The sequence below is a fragment of the Lactuca sativa genome, chromosome 4, assembly GCF_002870075.4.
Source record: "Lactuca sativa cultivar Salinas chromosome 4, Lsat_Salinas_v11, whole genome shotgun sequence".
In the NCBI taxonomy this organism is placed as follows: Eukaryota; Viridiplantae; Streptophyta; class Magnoliopsida; order Asterales; family Asteraceae; genus Lactuca; species Lactuca sativa.
The window spans coordinates 200233482-200253803 of record NC_056626.2 but is presented as its reverse complement, the minus strand read 5'-3'; positions in this window follow the sequence as shown (position 1 = coordinate 200253803).

Sequence of the window (20322 nt, the reverse complement as noted above, 5' to 3'; positions counted from 1 at the left end):
AAAGTGATAGCATGAAATGGTAAAACAAATGTGCTGAAATACTGATTTTCTATTTGGTTTTATGTTGAATTAGTAAAAGCACAAAAGTCACACATATCCCGATAAGGACACATATACTAAAGTTCTTTAATAGTAGTAAACAAATAATGGTTTTACATTGTATAATGTGTATAAAAGAACTAGCACATGGAACAAATTTAGTGAATCGGTGTACTAAATAAAGCACTAAAATCACGAATTTTACCATGATTAACATTAGTAATAAACAAAATGGCATCATAAATTTGTTGAAATGTATAGTTTCATTACCTTCAAGTTGTTATCTGCATCATTTTCACTTTGTGATGTTTCTTGAACTACATGTTCAATAAAACCTGTTGGAGATTTACAATCTCTTTCAGATCCAGTGGCGTCATCGTCCTCGCCATCTTCTGTTTTGGAATTTCCGTATGTGAATTAAAGATTTGTATAATTTATATGCTTAATACTATTCAAATAGTTTGAAAATGGTAGAATATACCTTGTTTAGTGTGGTTCATGTTCATGTGTTGTGATGATATGATTACATTTCCGAAACCTTCTTTAGACAACTCTTCTAACTCCCTCTTATCTAACATGTCTGTTGTCCATTACATCATTCCAGTAGTTGGACTTTGAAATGTGGCATCCTCAACTTTTGTGCAACTAAGGTAAAACAACTGAAAAGAATATGTTATTGAAGAAAATATATGTATATAAGCATCTTTAATCATGTTTTGATATATTTCAGAAAATGTGTTTACCAAAAGAATACAATGGGACCACTGTAAACGCACTTATCGTTCAATCTTCTCCACATCATACGACTTGATTTCAAACATGCTACAACAAATCCGCACCAGTCTAATTCTTTGATATCCATATCATCTGGAATATTCTCCAAGAATCCTTGATTGACAGTCCCCATCGTTGGATACTCAATCATCACAAATACAAACAACACAAGAAAATTCATAATAAAAAAAGGACCAACATTTGTGTCCTTTTGTATCATGTCTACAACGTGTGTTAGTCGTATTCGTTTGAATGATTTTGGAAATTGGGATTTCCAAAGTTTGACAAACTTGTTTCTAGAGTTTGCTCTACAAGGGTTAGACATTGGCATGTCACCCATTGGAATCCCATATATATCATGTACCCTCTCCCTTGTCACAACAAGTCTCTTGTCCTTTACATGAATCGAATTGGCATTTGATCATTGTTCAACAATGCCATGGTTTTGGTAATGTGTTCCGGAGGGAACCTGGTGTTCAAATATCTTAAGGAATCTTCCACTTTTCCTGGATTTGCCATTCTAGTTTGCTTTTTCACGATCTTTTGTATCGGAATTGTAACAGGTTGTGGGTTTACAAAATCATCATCATTTGGACGCTTTCGAGAATAAAAATCTGATGTAAACTTTGTCCTGCTTTGTTCTGAAAAACCATCCTCATATACATATTATTAACACATAAAAATAAATATAATAAAACATTAAATAATGATTTATGATCATTGCTTTATACTTGATTTTGATATATTGGATTCCATATCATTATTGATGGAAATGTCTTTGTTGTTAATGACTGTAGTGTGTTCGCTCTGTTTCCCTGTTGATTGAGATAGAATAAAAATTATCAAAAATAATTAAGAACAATACAAAGACTTAAACAGAAGCATATTTATTAAGTTTCATTTGACAAAAAAGTACCGGTAACACCTGAATCATTTCTACTAACATAATTATATTGTTACCTAGTTTTTGTCACTACTCTAAAGTTACCACCATAAACAGTAACAACACTTGAAGCACTAAAACAACTAATATCATTAAGAACAAAAGGTGTAAAAGTTGAATAAATAATGTCAATTCCACAGTAAAAACACATCAACAACATTTTATCAACCACTACAATCCTGAATCACCATAAATGAAAACCAAGAAGATTATCAAAAATTACTTACGTTGTGAGTCTGGATGAGGTTCTGATACACTTACAGACTCCATAAGTCCAAAATTTCTAACTCCAGAGCAAAACACAGATGAAATTGTGGCTGATTGCTAAATTTTGGTATGAACCCTCCTACTAGAAACTCTTTATGTAGCTTATCAAGCCAGTGAATCTTTATAGAACCATTATACCAGAAAAATTCGTAGTATAATATCTTGAATTTAATCATATCCAATCTCCAACTAAAAACCATCGATTCTTCTTTATCAATTTCCATCCCGAAATTATGAAGCTCATTATGGACCCTTCCAGCAGAAGTTAAAGCTCTTAGCACATAAACAATAATTTGATTGTACCCAATATCTTGAATTTAATCATATCCAATGTGCAATTAAAAACCATCGATTATTGTTTCTCAATTTCCATCCTGAAGGGTTTTTTTGGGCGAAAATTATGGTTGGGAAGAGATAAATCCAATGCGTGGTCGATATCCTAAATAGTTGATGAAGCTCGTTATGAACCCTTCAAGCAGAAATTGAAATAACTTTGAATTTGATTACATCGAAATATCTTGTAAAATACGATTGCCTTTTCAAATTCAATCTCTAATCTGATGGCTTCTTTTGGGCGCGGAAATTAGGGCAAGGAATAAATGAAGAGGTGTGATATAAATGGGATACGAGATATGAACTTTATTAAATGGCATATATATTTGTAACGTATTTATCTTCTTTCATCTTTTAAATTAATAATAATTGTCATATATACATTATAACAATTGAATCTAATATTTTTAAGGAACCATATACCTTCTCACCCTTCGTATGTGAATGTATGACTTAATATCAATCAATGATCAAATGTAATCTGCCAAAGGTAAAATTAGAATTTCATAATAAACTAAAATATTACCTAAAATAAACAAACCAATATATAATGATATCAAAGATGTGTTATATTTTTTGAATCAGGTTCTTGAACTTCATCTTATTCCATTATCATCTTCATCATATCCTAAGAATTGTCCTCGTCATTCATAATAATCGATTTTCAAGAAATCAAATCTAATGTTTTGATGGTTCTTCATAAATCGATTTTGGCATATATCATGTGCAATGCATGGATGAAACAAACACTACCATTCTTTAAGCATATACCAAATACATCCACAATTTGTAATATGTGGATAAAAATCATAACATAGTTATGATTTGAAAAAAAAAAGAAAAAAAAAGAACATATATGACAAACATATACATTCTGTAAGAATAAGTAGATTAAAAAAAATCATTCTTTAAGTGACAAAAAATATGAATTTTATTTCTATATGTGGATTAAACTAATAATTATATTCTTTAAGAATATAAGATGTTCTTTCTCATTTTTTTTTTTTACTTTTACCAAACCATAAGTGTGACATCTACATAATGCTTAAACAATGTGAAGAAAATTAATTTTATCATTGTAACCACAAACATTCTTAAATAATACATATGTTATATATGATTTTCCTTTTTTAGAACTTGTTACTAGAAGAAGCATATGAAATTATGAATAAAAAAACCTTTAGACATTCAACCTTCTATAGTGAAAAAAAGTACATAAATAGTCAAATTCTTTAAGAATATATGGTGTGTCTTCTCATTCATTCATACTTTTATCATAAAATTACTTTGACATCTCCATAATTCTTAAATAACAAGAAAAAAACTACTTACAACAATTTATCCACATATATTTTTACCATCATTTTTTCTTCTATAAAACTTGTTCTTAAAAAGTTATAAATAAATAAATTATAAATACATATTAACCAAAACAACGCAACATTAAAAAGAAATATTACTTAAGTCATTAAACAAAGTAATTTGATTGTGTATGTGAACTGATTTCTAACAAAACATCACATAATTTTCAAAACAAAAAAATCAAATTCTTTAGGAATGGGTTTATATTCTTCAAGAATACATGATATTAACAAACATATATGAACTACGAAAACCTTAATTGATTAAATCAAAATTAATGATAACAACGATCCAATATTTAGTCAACAAATACACGAATCACTCAAAATAACGAAAGCCTTAACGAATTACATTACTTATATGGTTCTATTTTTCAAGAATATATGGAAAAAATGTGGTGGAGGATTCTTCTATTTATACTAATATCATGATTCTTGCCTGGTTAATCGTATCTTCACATGAGCAGATCATCGTCACGCCTTCATAAAAATTTGGAAGGAAAGATAGTGGATTTAAAAAATAGAAGCGTATGTAGATTAACTGGCGATTCAAAATTTAAATTCCTACAAAATGAAATTAGTTCCCAATTGATTAAAGAATATATGGCAAATTAATTAATTGAACCCCATTCTTAGCCTTTAGAGTTTCTAATCCAATAGTCCATATTAAGTCATATATTCACACAATATTTAGGTTTCACATTTAATCCTAACTCACTCTCTCTCTCTCTCTCTCTCTCTCTCTCTATATATATATATATATATATATATATATATATATATATATATATATATATATATATATATATATATATATATATAAAGACGCATGTTTTTATTTTTAGTTGTGCATTATTCATTTTCTTCACTTTTGTCATGCATATTTTATTTTGTTCTGTTTATTTTCTGTAGTTCTGCTTGTTAGAGTTTTTTTTTTTTTTATTTTATTATTATTATAGTGTGTGTCTAGGTTACTTAGTTATTACCCTAAACCTCTATTCCATTTTCAAATTTATCATTTCCTTACTTGAGGGCAAGTAATGTCTAAGCTTGGGGAGGTTTGTTAAATTTCTTTTATATGAGTCTTTTAGCATGATTTCATCGGTATTTTGTCATAAAATGCTAACTAATTCCCGATAATTATGTATTGTGTGTTTCGTGATTATTTTGTAGAATGCTCGTACAACTCAAGTTGTTATGATTTTTCAGGGTAATTTGGAGCATATGGATGATTACACGAGTTCGGGATGCATTAATGGATGCTTTGGAGCTTAATTGGAGTCTAGACTAAGGAAGGATGCTGAGGAATGAACAAGAACTGCTTGGAAGGAGGAACGACGATCAATAAGTCACAAAAATGACAACATGCGATTGTATGTTGTCCCTATGCGATCACATCTTTTCCTTACGATCATAGGTGATGCGGGCCCTAGTGTGGAGGATCGGGCCCTTGCGTTCCTAGAGGCCCACAATCGTGTGACTAAAGGGGCTTCACGAAAATGGCCATAACTTTGGCTACGAATCTCCGTTTTGGGCCTACGACCAGTCAAATCGAAGCTTGGAGCAAGGAGCACGTCTAGATAAGTCCCCAAAGGGGACTTACCCATTTTTGAGTCCATAAATCGCTTTCTAAATGGAGTTATGAGCAATTTTTGTTATTTTTCCTTAATTTTTGGGTTTTGTTTTTGGGTTTGTATTTGGCCCATGGACTTTTAGGGTTTCATTTTAATTTCTACTTCTTATTTAACTGTTTTTGATGTAATTTGGATGGTCAATCATCAATTTTATGAACTTTCGATTTTCTCCCAAATTCTGTGTGTTAACCCAGATTTTGAAGTCAATCCCACGGTATTCGTAGAATCAACGTGGTTTTGAAGAGATTGTCCTGGCTATTCTTTTAGAATCAACAGGTTCATTCTTGGTTATCTTTGTGTTGTTTTTTTGTGCTGCATCAGTTGGTATCAGAGCCGAATTCCTGGTTCAAAATGCCTCCGAGGAGAAACAGGACGCCCGCTAATGTTCATGAGCAAGAACTAGAAGAACGTATTATGGCACGAATGGAGGAGAGGATGGATCAAATGGTTGACCAACTGACTGATAGGATGGTCGAACTGATGAATCGAGGAGGGGAAAGGTCTCGAACACATTCTCAAGTGGAAGATGGTGAATTTGGGAACCCGTTCGGCGGCACTGACGGTTCATATTCTGAAGATGATCTAGAAAGGCGGCCAAGGCGTGATCATAGAGGTGACAATAGGCGTTGGGAGGCCGGAATGAGAATTGATATCCCAGAATTCGACGGGGTCAGTTTGAATCCAGAGGGGTTCATCGACTGGTTGGCTACTGTTGAGGAAGTTTTTGAGTTCAAAGAAGTCCCTGAAAACAAAAGAGTGTCATTGATTGCTACCAGGCTACGTGGTAGGGCATCTGCATGGTGGCAACAACTGAAACTGACACGAGACAGGCTCGGAAAGTCAAAGGTCGTGACTTGGAGGAAGATGAAGAAGTGTTTACGATCCAACTTCCTACCCCATAATTTTCAAAGGTTGATGTATCAACGGTTGCAAAATCTGAAGCAGGGTGCCAAATCAGTTGACGATTACACAACTGAGTTCTACCAATTGATTGCCCGAAACGATATCCAGGAGACAGAGGAACAACTCGTTGCTCGATATATTGGGGGTCTACGGGTCCAAATCATGGACTCTGTAAATATGTTTGACCCGGTATCTATTTCTGAAGCGCACCAACGGGCGTTGGCTTTTGAGAAACAAAGTCGTCGGGTGGGCGGTTCATCTTCAACTGCCAATATTGGAGGAAGTCCCGGGACGGGTGGTATGGTACCCCGTGTTGTTCCTAATCAACAAAGACCGACATCTAACAGTGTTGGACCAAACCCTAGGACAACTGTTAGTAGCAGCTTGAAGTGTTTTAGTTGTGGGGAGACAGGTCACCGACAATCAGAGTGCAAGAAGGTCGGAAAACGTCATTTGTTCGCTGAGCAAGATGATTGGCAAAATGATGATGCCGGTGAAAATTACGAAGATCCCCCTGTGTATGACGAAGAGCATCAATGCGAGGAGGAAGTTGTAACTGGAGATGTGGGGGTAAATTTGGTGGTAAGGCGGTCTTGTTTTACACCAAAATTTGTTGGTGATGATTGGCTCAAACACAACATCTTTCAGTCGACATGTACTATTTTGGGAAAGGTTTGTACTTTTGTTATTGATTCAGGAAGTTGTGATAACCTTATATCTGAAGAAGCAGTTCAAAAGTTGGCTTTGAAAACAGAAAATCGCCCTAAGCCTTACAAGCTACAGTGGCTTAAGAAGGGTAGCGAGGTCACTGTATCTAAACGAGCCCTTGTTCATTTTTCTGTTGGTACCACGTATAAAGATGATGTGTGGTGTGATGTGGTTGCTATGGATGCATGTCATTTGTTGTTGGGCAGACCTTGGGAGTATGATCGTAACATAGATCATAACGGGCGGACTAACACTTACAGTTTCTTGTTTGGTGGTGTGAAGATAACATTGGTTCCCAGTAAGCCAAATGAGCCAGTTCCGAGAACTTCGGGTACTCTACTAACCCTTAATCAGTTTGAAGACGAGTTGGAGGCGGAAGGTGAAATTTTTGTATTGCTCGGGAAGGAAGTCGCTAAGGAGGTTGAAATTCCTGAGGCTATGGTCCCTCTGCTCAAGGAATTCGCTGATGTTTTCCCTAATGAATTACCTGATGGTTTGCCACCTTTACGTGATATCCAACATCATATTGATTTACAACCAGGAGCTCAGTTGCCTAATAGGCCACATTACAGAATGAGTCCCGGAGAGCATGAGGAGTTGCGACGACAGGTGGAGGATTTGATTTCAAAAGGTCATGTTCGAGAGAGCATGAGCCCGTGTGCTGTTCCTGCTTTGTTGACTCCTAAAAAGGATGGTACTTGGCGTATGTGTGTTGATAGTCGCGCCATCAACAAGATCACGGTGAGGTATAGATTTCCAATTCCTCGACTTGATGACCTACTTGACCAGATTAGTGGTGCCTCTATCTTTACGAAACTGGACTTGAAGAGCGGGTACTATCAGATTCGACTTAGGCCTGGGGATGAGTGGAAGACTGCCTTCAAGACTCGTGAAGGATTGTATGAGTGGTTGGTGATGCCTTTCGGTTTATCAAACGCTCCTAGTACATTTATGCGTGTGATGAACCAGTTGTTCAGGCCCTTTATTGGTAAATTTGTAGTCGTTTATTTTGATGACATACTTATTTACAGTGCTACTTTTGGTGAGCATGTCAACCATGTGAGGCAGGTTTTGACTGTACTTCGACGGGATAGTTTGTATGCAGCTATGAAGAAATGTGTGTTTATGGTTCCTAAAGTCTTGTTCTTGGGGTACGTTGTTTCTGGGGAAGGAATACAGGTGGACGAGTCTAAAGTAGCAGCTGTCAGACAATGGCCAAGTCCAACTACCATCACTGAAGTTCGAAGCTTTCATGGCCTTGCTTCATTCTATAGGAGGTTTATTCCAAACTTTAGTTCTATTATGGCACCGGTGACTGATTGTATGAAAGGGAAGACCTTTACTTGGACCGAAGCAGCAGAATCAGCTTTCCAATTAGTAAAAGAGAAGCTTACTACATCACCGATTCTTGTATTGCCAGACTTTTCTCAAGTGTTTGAATTACACACGGATGCTTCCAAGGTTGGGATTGGAGTAGTTCTAAGTCAAGGAGGATGACCGGTTGCCTATTTTAGTGAGAAGTTGACGGGGCCAAAGCTGCATTATAGCACTTATGATGTTGAGTTCTATGCAGTGGTCCAAGCTGTAAAGCATTGGCGCCATTATCTATTTCATAAGGAATTTGTTTTGTTCACAGATCATGATTCATTAAGACATATTCGCAGTCAAGATAAGGTGTCACACAAACATGGGAGGTGGATGTCGTTCTTGGAAAAATTCACTTTCGTGGTTAAACACAAGTCTGGGATGTCAAATCGGGTGGCTGATGCATTGAGTCGGAGGAGTAATTTGCTAGTTTCCATGAGGGTTGGTGTGCCGGGGATGGATGTCCTCATGGAGCAGCTAACGATTGATCCTTATTTTTCTGTTGTTCTGCAGGGTATACAATCTGGACAGATGTCTGATTTTCTACTGCATGAAGGTTTTCTTTTCAAAGGCAATCAATTGTGCATCCCTGATTCAAGTCTCCGCCTTCAAATCATTAGGGAGCTGCATGGTGAAGGGCATGTCGGCCGAGATCGCACTTTACAGTTGGTACAATCATCTTATTTTTGGCCTACAATGCGCAAGGAGGTGGATAGATATGTTAAACGGTGTCGAATCTGTCAGGTGTCAAAGGGCACATCTACCAATGCAGGACTCTATATGCCTTTGCCTGTTCCATCACAACCTTGGGTAGACATCAGTATGGATTTTGTGTTGGGTTTACCACGTACTCAACGGGGAAATGATTCAATATTTGTGGTTGTTGATCGTTTTTCTAAGATGGTGCACTTTATTCCATGCAAAAAGACGACAGATGCAGTTAATGTAGCCCAGTTATTCTTTCGAGACGTCTACCGTTTGCATGGATTACCGTCTTCTATTGTATCAGATCGAGACACTAGGTTTTTGAGTCATTTTTGGCGTAGCCTATGGAAAATGGTGAACACTCAGCTCAATTTTAGTAGTGCATATCATCCTCAAACGGATGGCCAAACAGAGGTTGTCAATCGATCCCTTGGTAATATTTTGCGGTGTTTAGTGGGTGATCATGTGAAGACCTGGGATCAGAAGCTTTGTCAAGCTGAGTTTGCTCATAATCATGCTATCAACCGAAGTACTGGATATAGTCCATTCCAGGTGGTCTATTCTGTTCAGCCACGGGGACCACTTGATTTGATGTCACTGCCTGTTTCTAGGGTAGTTCCAAAGAAAGTGCAGGATTTTGTTGGAGGACTACATGATGTTCATAGGGCTGTTCATGACAACTTGGTCCGAGCTAACTCCAAGTACAAGCAAGATGCAGATAAAAAACGCAGACAAGTTGATTTTGAAGTAGGTGATTTTGTTTGGGCTGTTTTGACTAAAGATCGTTTTTCGGTTGGTGAGTACAACAAGCTATCAGCTAAGAAGATTGGACCAGTGGAGATTGTGGAGAAGATTAATTCCAATGCTTACCGTCTACAGTTGCCAAGCCACATTCGTTGTTCCGATGTATTCAATGTAAAGCATTTGCTTCCTTATTATGGGGATTCTTCTGATGATGACCATGGTGCACACTCGAGGTCGAATTTTGTCTACCCGGGAGGGGATGATGCGGGCCCTAGTGTGGAGGATCGGGCCCTTGCGTTCCTAGAGGCCCACGATCGTGTGACTAAAGGGGCTTCACGAAAATGGCCATAACTTTGGCTACGAATCTCCGTTTTGGGCCTACGACCAGTCAAATCGAAGCTTGGAGCAAGGAGCACGTCTAGATAAGTCCCCGAAGGGGACTTACCCATTTTTGAGTCCATAAATCGCTTTCTAAATGGAGTTATGAGCAATTTTTGTTATTTTTCCTTAATTTTTGGGTTTTGTTTTTGGGTTTGTATTTGGCCCATGGACTTTTAGGGTTTCATTTTAATTTCTGCTTCTTATTTAACTGTTTTTGATGTAATTTGGATGGTCAATCATCAATTTTATGAACTTTCGATTTTCTCCCAAATTCTGTGTGTTAACCCAGATTTTGAAGCCAATCCCACGGTATTCGTAGAATCAACGTGGTTTTGAAGAGATTGTCCTGGCTATTCTTTTAGAATCAACAGGTTCATTCTTGGTTATCTTTGTGTTGTTTTTTTGTGCTGCATCAATAGGTTTGGTCGCAACTTCAATTCGGAGATTTTTCGTGCCAAAAATTAAGAAAACCCACTTCATGCAAGTGCAGGTTGTCCTTATGCGATCGCAGCTTGGCCAAAATGCATTGTGATGGTATCGTACTTCATTGAAAAGGCCTGTGACGCGTTTTCGTAATACATGTGATCACAGTTAGTCCTTAAGCGATCGCATGCACGACATGTTTATAGCTAGAGTATAAATAGAGCAACAGACTCATCTAGTAACCCTGATTGGCGATTCTAAGGCGATTTTCAGAGACTTTTGAGTGAAAAACATACATCCGAAGGAGACGATTCAATTTATTTTCATTGTTTAGTAAGATTTATCATTTAGACTCTATTTTCTACCGTTTGTAATCCGTTTTAGCTATGTCAGGCTAAAAATTTAGATTTCAGTTTAGCAAAGACATAAACTTTTTGTATGATTAATCATTAAGCACTATGTTTGACTGTGATTACTGTTTAGTTTGACGAATTATGTGTTAAATTGAATGTTTGATTTTGATTTTAATTTCTTTTGGCCACTTAAATTGTTTGTGGATCATTCTAGTTATCCAATTGTTTAGATCTGCAATTGTCTAGAATAATTGGTAAATAGTAACAAATATTGGATTAATTATGTGATTCGTCCAATATGAAATGATTAAACAAGTTTTTACGCCTCCGAGCTTAAGAGAGGTATTGGAGTTTACTGGGACATTACATTATGTTTAATGCAACTTTACTTTGTTAATCAAGTGTTTGTTTGGTTAATTTGGTAAAAGTTAGGTTCAATTCAAAGAACTCATTTTGATTAAATAATTTTTGTAATAGAGGTCATTAGAGCTTGTTAATGAACTTCAGTACCAATTTCAATAAGTACACTGTCAAATATTGTTTTAAAGGTTAATTATATGATCAGGAGAGTCACTGCGAAACTAAAATTGTTCTCTTATGTGAATTTTTACAACCTTTAAATTCAGTTATTTCTTTCATCACTTTCGATTTTTATTAGTTTAAATTTTTAGAATTAAACCCTCCATTTTACGTTTTATTCATTTATCGAGAATTAGTCTATGCCTTACGCAAAGAGGCGAAGACTTTAGGATGTGTCCCTGAGGATCCGACCCTGCTTACGAACACTACCTGTTAGTTTAAAAGAGCAGTCTTATTTATACTTTTATTTGTTTAAATCTTGCACGACAACGGTTTTAACAGATGGTAATTTTTAGAAGAGGAGGTTCAGGTTCGGGATCAGGTTCAGGCTCTAGTGCGGTGCTTATTTATGAGATGTTGTGTGAGCTGATCGCAGCTGAGGTTAATCGAGGCGTCCTTGATGCTACCTCGATGATTTTTGGTACCGTCAAGGAGGGTATCATGGAGATTATAGAGGAGAGACTTAGATCTTTCCGAATCGAGATTGATGCGAGTCAGGTTGAGACTGGTACTCACTGATTCCAGGAGATTAAGGCGTGTGGTACGCTTGAGCTCTTTGGGGTTAAGTACCCCATTGCTAGTCATCACTAGATCGCTGACATGGAGAATAATCAGAACACGAGTTTTTTCCCCAATGGCAAAGGTGGGATTCACATCGTGTATGTTGAGGGACTGAGTGCAGTACTGGTGGGAGGAGGTTACCTACAAGGTGGGGTTGGTGGGTGTGACTATTATGACCTAGGGGAAGTTTGTACAGAGGTTGATCGAGAGTTTGCATCGGCCATAGGTGTTCAACAGCTGGTGAGGGAGTTCCAAGACCTTCAGTAGACCATGGAGACTGTAGCAGAGATTACCGCCAAGTTTAGGGAGAGGGTGCTTTTGGTTTTGCAATACGTTGCCGAGGAGGAGAAGAGGAAGATGAGATATCACCCCATGCCGAGGGATGATATCTGGGCGTTTGTGAGTTTCTTAGGGTGAAAAACTCTGAATGACATGATTAAGAAGGTCTGTAAGCGGGAAATTGAATTTGAGCTCCACATGAAGCGAAAGCAGGAGAAGGTTTCGATGGCAGTGGGTCAAGCCAAGAAACCAAAGACCACCGATGTTCATAGCAGAGGCGAACAAGGTCGGGACTGATGCACCAAGTGCGGCAAGTCGCATGGTGGACCTTGTCGATCAGGATGTTTTGGTTGCAGTCAGTCGGGCCATATAAGTAAGGATTGCCCTCAGAAGGCCTTGATTTATTTTCATTGCAACTAGACTGATCATAAAAGCCTAATTGTTTGAGGTTTTATGGTGGAGCAGTGGTGGCTCCTGCTCCCGCTACATTAAGTATTACAGATGGACATCTGGGCAAGGTGAAGAGTCCTGCGGTGAAGAGCCTAGCGTTTCAGTTGACCATGGATGAGACCCGACTAGCACCGCACGTCGTGACTGGTATGTGATTTATCTTTATCTTTATTGTTTTATTATTCTTCTTGTGCTTATTTTGTCATGATCTCATTTAGGGACCTTTTTGGTTAATGGGTTGTCAGCTCATGTTCTTTTTGTTTCGGAGGCTCCCCGGTCATTTGTATCTCTTGCGCTCAGCAAGAAGTTTCGAGATGCTTCAGGGACTTTGGATTCCCCTCTTGAGGTGGAGATTGCAGATGACCGTACTACGAGTGTTGCGATGATATTTCGAAGGAGTTTTCTGAAAATGTTCGGCTAAAGGTTCCCTATCGACTTGGTAACAATTCCCTTGAGGGGATTGAAGGTGAACATAGGGATCGATTGCCTGGGACTCAATGGATCCATGATTGATTGTGAGCATCAGTTGGTGAGGGTTCGTACCTGAAGTAGGGGAGAACTAGTCATTCCTAGTGAGAGAGCTTCGTATGCGCTAGTCCTCTGTTCAGCAGTGAGGGCTAGGACACTTCTTTAGCAAGATGCCTCTTGGTTTCCCAAGATCGACCTTCGGTCAGGCTATCATCAAATACGGATTAGGGATGAGGATATTCAGAAGATAACCTTCAGAACTCGGAATGGTCATTATGAGGTGATTCCATTCAGGCACACCAATGCTCCAACAATGTTCATGGATCTCAGGAACCGGGTGTCCAGACCGATGTTGGATCGGTCTGTTATTGTTTTTAAACATTCTGGTGTACTATAAGACCAAGGATTAGCATGAACAGCATGTGAGGGAGGTATTGGAGACCTTGAGGAGGGAGAAGTTTTTTCCCAAGTTCTCCAAATGCGAGTTTTGGTTGCGTGAGGTGCAATTTTTGGGGTACATCATCAACCAGGGTGGTATATTGGTGGATCCAGCCAAGATTGAGGTTGTGATGCATAGGTAAGTCTCAAAGAACGCATATGAGAACCAGAGTTTCCTGGGTCTCACAGGGTATTATTAGAGGTTTATCCAGGACTTCTCCAAGATTACAGTTCCTTTGACTCGTCTAACCAAGAAGAATGTAACCTTTCGATGGGGTTCGGATCAACTGTTGGCCTTTGAGACAATGAGAGAGAGATTATGCGAGGCCCCAATTCTTGCATTTCCAAAGAGATTGGATGATTTTGTGGTGTATCGTGACACTTCTATTTCGGGTTTGGGAGCTATCCTTATGTAGAGGAGGCATGTGATTGCTTATGCCTTGAAGCAGTTGAAGCCTTATGAGGCAAATTACCCCACTCATGATTTGGAATTGAGGGCGGTGGTGTTTACTCTCAACAATTAGAGGGATTACTTGTATGGTGTCCAACGCACTACTTACACTGATCATAAGGGTTTGAAGTATTTAATGGATCAGCCAAACTTGAATATGCTGCAGAGGAGGTGGTTGGATGTGGTAAAAGAATATGACTGTGAGATTTTGTACCATCATGGGAAGACCAATGTGGTGGCCGATGCTTTGATCCAAAAGGCGACCAGTTTTCTAATTCAAGATATTTGTTTGAGGATGACGGTTGCATCACGATTGATGGATATGATTAAGGGCCATAGGTTGAAGGATTGAAAAAGGAAAATTGGAAGACTGAGTGGATTAGGGGTCAGATTCCATTGTTTTCTAGAGACAGTCGTGGTTTATTGACTTAGTGTGGTAGGGTGTAGGTTCCGGCATTTAGCGGGGTGAGGCAAAAGATTTTAGAGGAGACGCATAAGTCAAATTTTATCTATCCATCCGGGGGCTACAAAGATGTACCGAGACCTAAGATTGAGTTACTGGTGGCCCTGCATGAAGAGGGAGGTTGCGTAGTTTATTGAGCGGTGTTTGACCTGTAGGAAAGTTAAAGCCAAGCATCAGAGGCCTCACGGTAAGATTCAGCCACTAGCCATCTACATGTGGAAATGGGAGGAGATCACCATGGATTTTATCACGAAATTATCTAGGACGGCATAGAGTGTTGACTGTATATGGGTTATTGTGGACATTCTAACCAAGATTGCACACTTTATTCTGATTGTTGAGAGTATATCCGCCGAGAAATTAGCAGATCTTTATATTCGGGAGGTGGTAGTCAGGCATGGATTGTCGGTGTATGTGGTCTTGGACAGCGATGTTAGGTTGACCTCTAGGTTCTGGAGGAAGTTTCTTGAGGAGTTAGGCACTCAACTACATTTCAATAAATCATACTACCCCCATGTCGATGGACATAGCAAGCAGATGATCTAAACGCTCGAGGATATGCTATGGGCATGCGTTTTAGACTTTAGAGGGAGTTGGGATACTTCCCTCCCACTAGCAGAGTTTTCCTACAACAACAATTATCATGCTAGCATTTACTGACCCCCATTCGAGATGTTGTGTGGAAAGAGATGAAGGACTCTGGTTTGTTGGTGGGAGGTTGGCCATCGAGTCATGGGAAGCACCAACGTGGTGCTTAAGACCACTTATCTGATTTTGCAAGTGCATGATAGGATGTGAGTCACGAAGAGTCGTCAGAAAATTTATGCTGACTGACGCCGATCGGATCTCGAGTTTCAGGTGGGGGATTTCGCATTGATGAAGGTCTCGCCCTTGGAAGGGTGTATCCGCTTTCGGAAGAGGGGAAAGTTCAGACCCCGATTCTTTGGTCCATTAAGGATATCTGTCCGAGTAGGCAAGGTTGTGTATCGGTTAGATCTCCTAGAGGAGCTTAGTCAAATCCACAACACCTTCCATGTGTCTCAGCTGTGGAAATGTGTGTCAGATGCGGCTGAGTTATTTCATTGGATGATATTCACGTGGATGAGAGCCTGAGCTATGTTGAGAAGCCCATTACTATTTTTGATAGAAAAATTAAAGCTCTTCGAAATAAAGAGGTGAGGTTAGTAAAGGTGCAATGGCAGCACCGGACAAGATGAGAGAGCATTACAAGGATCTATTTACGTCTGCAGACTTTGAGGACAAAATCTAAATCAAGTGGGGGAGAGTTGTAACATTAAAAAATCCAGGTATTTCATTTAACCCTTGAAGTATGTAAACTTTAGCATTTGAGGACCCTTAATATGTTGGGCGTAAATGTGTGTATACTTAGCGTACACAAGAAGTTGCATTGGGTGGCTTAGGCTCGTACGAGAGGTGTACAAGCTGGGACGTGGGGAATACGAGGTCAAGGTCTAAAACCCTAATGATCAGACTTGTGACCTATTGAAACTCCTTTTTGATCTTGGACCCCCTTCCTTACCAGCCTCCATTACTTTCAAACATCTCTAAAACCCTAAATCTTTTATGAGTGATTCTTGAGCTTGAAGAGCCTAAAATACCCCCTTTTTGGTTTGCTAGTAAGGAGAAGAAAGTGGTGAGCAAGCCTTGAACGTGGGAAGAGATTTTGGATCCTGAATCTAGAGTATCTTAGGGAGCTTGTGGAGGTAAAAAGCTCATACTTTGCTATTATCCTTGCTAGTTTATGTTAGGGTCTGGCTTTAAGTCCTTTTCTTGGTCCATGAACCCTCTTTTGCGAGTTTGGGCAACTCCATAGGGTTGAGATGTTAGATCCAAGCTCTTTAATCATGTTGAAAGTATAAAAATATTACCTTGATGATTATTAAGACTCCATGCATGAATTTAGGGTCTTAAACGGGGTCTTAATGGGTTAAATGAGGTGTTGGGTTCCCATGGGGCATGCAAGGGCATAAAGTTGCCAACTTTATACCCTTGGACTTCTTAATCGATGCAGATCTGGTTTTAGACGTTGAGTTTCGACGTATTAAGTACTTTATGGCTTTTTATGCATAAACTTCTTGTATGTTGGGTATACTACATGGTACGTTGTGCATACCTTCAGTGGGAGTTGGGAATTCGGTGGGATTTTGATCCATTCAGGGTTTTTTTAGTCTCAGGCCTAGATCAATTAGGGTAATTGGACTTTGGACATTATTTTGTGTCCATGGGAGTCAAGGGTGGGCCTATTGGGCATTATGGCCAATTTAGGAAGTAAATTATATGGGCCTTAGTAGAGGATCTTGGACTTAGGATTTTGGGCCTTTTGGCTAGGTTGGGTCATAATCCTAATTAGGGTAATTTGTATGTTTATTCGGTTTGAGAACTTTGGATCAGTAGACGAGTAGTTTTTGTTTCCGCAAACTGAGGTATGTCTTCTCACCATAACTTCGGGTCTAAGGCACCAAGGCCGACCCGGTATTCATTATGTTACATGTTAGTTATTGTATATTTTATGATGTGGTTGGGTTGAAATATACCCCAGGGCGGGGGCCTAGTATGACATGACGGGTTTAAATATACCCCAAGGCGGGGCCTATTGTGATTTGTTGGGTTGAAATATAGCCCTGAGCGGGGGCTCATACTTGTTTTGGGTTTGGATTGAACCCCAGGGTTTGGCCCATTTGTATGATTTACATGTATTATTTTGGAAAAACTCACTAAGCGTTTGTTTACAGTTGTATTGTGATTTCAAGTGTGTATGGTTCCAAGGGGAAACGCCCGGCTTGATGGCACAACATGCACTCTCCACTATTTCCGCACTTATTGATATGGATACTTCGATGATTTTGTATGATGGTTTTTATGTAATGGATTTTTAGTATTAAACTTATGGTTGTAAACCTTATTTATAAATGAAAATTTTTATTTGGATTTTTGGGCTGTTACATAAAAAAATATATCGAAAACTGATCCAACTCCTTTACTTTGTGCTTAATCTTCTGTGGAAGATTGACCATCTCGAATAAGGTTGCATCAGCGTCACTGTCTCAACTCTTTCATGCTTTAGTTACTTGTTTTCATACATAAATATTTTTACCATACTTATTTTGCATATTTTTAATTGAGTGAGTTGACAGAGATTTGTTACGGGTTGAAAAGATGGAAGAAATAAAAAAGAGAAAAACTGATATGTAACTGATGTATAGTGGGTTACGTGGATTCGAAGGCTTCTAATCCTAGAAAAAAAATGTCGCGATGAACGTATCACATCAATGATATAAATAATATGACATATCAGTGGTATATCAGTGATATAAATAGTGAGACATATCAATGATATAAATAGTGTGATATATAATGAGATAAATAAAGAAATTCTATTTACACACTACTCATTACTCATGACCAAACAAAGTGCACTCACATCATCTCATGATTATCCTCATATCAAAAATAAATTTTATATTTATATAATTTTATCTTTATCATTTATACTTTTCCTTTTATGTTATTATATTATCAAAACTAAACTTTTACGTTTTTTATTTTTCTATTTTATTTTCACTAGTTGTAAAACTCATATATTATATAGGTTAATTTTAAAAAAATCAAATATAAATATCAAACTATTTGAGAACTTTGGATTTATAGAAAATAACAAAATAATTTATTAAAATTAAAAATATTTTTATATTTTAAATTTAAATAAATAATTTAAATAAACAAACGAAAAAAACTAATAAACTTTAATTTTAAATTTTAAAAATTAAAGACAAATCCATTAACGAAATTGATATCTATCTAGTACTATATTTATCATAATCATTAAATTAAAATCTTATGTGAAATTTAATAAAATAGAAAAAACTGTAAAATAACATGTGGACTAAAATTAATTAAAAATAACCACAAAATGACATTAAACAAATTGAATAAAAGTGTAATAGTTGACCAAAATCTTCGTTTATTAGAATACATATCTATTTGTTTATAAAGTTTGTTTATTTATTTATATTATATAATAAATTATATCATGTCGTGACTTCAAGTTAATCTCATTTTTATATGGTTTTTGGAAGAAATTCGTATATATATTCTTATTAAATATCAAAATAGCGTATTCATGACTTAATTCCTAGATATCATAATTCCATTATACCAAATTTGTCCAAAATTTTATTTTAACATATTATAATTATTATAAATTTTTATTTTTATTGATTAACCATTATACCCCTATTATAAATTTAGTTAATATAATTTATTGTCTTTATAAATTTTTAAACAATGATATTGTATTAATAAACTAAAATATAAATAACCATACCTAATAATGACTTACCCCTAGTGCATACAAAGAAGTCGCGTCCAGACGCGCCAGAGAATGCCCCAAGGCATGCTACACTCGGCGGGTTAAGTCCGACGGAACCTAGCGGCCATTAGCGCCCCTAAGAGCAGGGTGCTCGCGGAGAAAGGCTCGGCCACGCCAGGGGCGCCTTCCACTCAAGGACAAATGTAACGGTCTCAGGCGACAATGTAGATGCTCAAAGCAATACCACCTGAACCAATCGTTGGCTCTGACAGATTAAGGAGCACGATCGCCCAATCATCGTCTCCAATCCTGTCGGGTCTAACGCCCTTGTCCTGTACGGACTAGTAGAAGGACTCAGTTTAAAAGGCCACCCAAGTGCTTTAGGAAGTAATTCGCCTTCTCTCAGTTTACTCACAATACAATATCAAGTCTATCTACTAACTTGACAGTCAGAGTGTTTTCCTGGGAGCCTCCTCGTGGAGAAAGGTGAACGATCCTTTCTCGTTGTGACCTCACTAGGTACCGGAATCACCAAAGGCGTGAAGCACTGTGGAAGAGGTACCATGTGACAACCCGAAATTTTCCATCCAGTACAGTCAAACACTTCAATTACAATTTAAATTCTTTTCTGCAAATTTTAGCCAGTTTAAAGTCCGTTTGAGTATTTTAATTAATTATTCACGAATCGGACGGATAAAAGGAAGTGATTTCTAGTTAATCGGGAATGTAATGGAACGAGCAACACCTTGAATTGGTGTTCACGGCCAAACAAAGAGTTTTGGGCCGTGAACTCTCTTAGGGCCGAAAACTCATTCCTTAGGCATGAGTTTACTCTCCATTCTTTCATTTCCCCATTTCCAAACTCAAGAACCAAAGCCATTCTCTCTCAAGTAGCATACCGTTCTTCACCCGATTTTCCGAGAATATAAGTATTACTTGACTTGATTTGTTGTTATAACCTATCTCCAAGTCATTATACATCATTTCATCCATTCAATTGTTGATTTTCATTAGATCTTCAAAACACTAAGAACACACACTAGTGTTCTTGGACCTTAAACACCCAATCGAGCTCCGATCTTGTAAGTGAACTTGCTATAGCTTCTTGTATGCTTAATATGAACTTGATAACACTTGAAAATCATCAAATAACACAAGAACAAAGGAGTTTACGGCCAAGGATGTTCTTCGGCCGTAAACCCCTTTTTAAGTGGTAAAATGGACATTAGTCCCTTCCTAAGCCTTGGATGCCAACCTTGAACCGTCCAAGAAGTGTTTAAGACCTTAAACAACAATCAAAACATGTCCCTAAGAGAATTTACAGTCGTGAACACATAAGAATATGGTCATTTTGCCGTAAACTCCACAAG